Raw genomic sequence first — 1,150 nt, 5'->3', positions numbered from 1 at the left:
TCCTTATTCTTGCCCTATGGCACTGGCTAGACCCTCCTGCGTAATGTTGATTAGAAGGGACGAGAACTGACGTGTTTTTCTTGTTCTTAAACTTAAGAAAGCATTCGACATCTCGCCAGGAAGTATGATGTTAGCTAAAAGTTTCTGTAGATGCCTTTTATCGGTTTAAGGAAGTTCCCTTCTAGTTATAGTTTGCTGAGAGGTTTTAAAATCTGGAATGGTTACTGGATTTTGTCAAATGCTTTTTCCGCATTTATCGAGATGATAATAAGGCTTTTCTTTCTTGGTTTGGTAATCTGATAAATAATGGATTGGTTGTTGCCTATTAAGCCAACCATGTAAAATCTGGGGTAAGTTTCACTTGGCCTTGATATTTATCCTTGTTGTATGTGGTTGGATTTGATTTGCTAAAATTTCGTTCAGTTTGTGTCCATGTTCATGGGGGATATTGGTATATAGTTATCTTTTCTTGTACTATTTCGTCTGTTTTGGTAATAAGGTAATGCTAGAATCATAGAATAAGTAGGAAAATCGTCCCTCTTTTTAAATTTTTTGGCAGAATTTGTATAGAACTTGATATCATATCTTCTTTATGGAGTGATCAATGAAACCCCTTCCACCCGACATTTTCCTTGTGGGAGTTTGTTTAACTAAGAGTTCAATTTACTTACATGATATGGAAACATTCAGATGATCTGTTTCTCCTTGAGTGAGCTTTGCTAATTTATTCCATTTATCGGTATGCGTTGTTTATACTATTCCCTGATTACACTTTTAATAGCTGTAATTATGTCACTTCTCTCATTCTTGATATAGGCAATGCATGTCTCTTCTCTGTTTTTCTAAGCATACTGGGCTGGCACATTATCGATTTTCTTGATCTTCTAAAGAAGCACGTGAGTCTGATCCCTGGTATTGTCATCACAGTCCCTTTTCGATAGCCGACTCTCCCCCTGCCCTCCCTCTTATAGGACGCTCGCGATTACATTTGGGGCCACCTGGATAATCCAGGCCGACTCCCTCTTCTCAAGAGCCTTCGCTGAATCACACATTCGCAGCTTCCAAGGATTGTGATCTGGAGATCTTCAAAGGCCACAGAGAGAAGAGGGAGGGATCGCGGTCAGCTGGGGACCAGGAAGAGTTTCATGAA

This window comes from Pteropus vampyrus, unplaced genomic scaffold (assembly GCF_000151845.1).
Source record: "Pteropus vampyrus isolate Shadow unplaced genomic scaffold, Pvam_2.0 Scaffold52, whole genome shotgun sequence".
Taxonomy (NCBI): domain Eukaryota; kingdom Metazoa; phylum Chordata; class Mammalia; order Chiroptera; family Pteropodidae; genus Pteropus; species Pteropus vampyrus.
The sequence above is the reverse complement of the archived record's forward strand: the minus strand, read 5'-3'. Positions refer to the sequence as shown.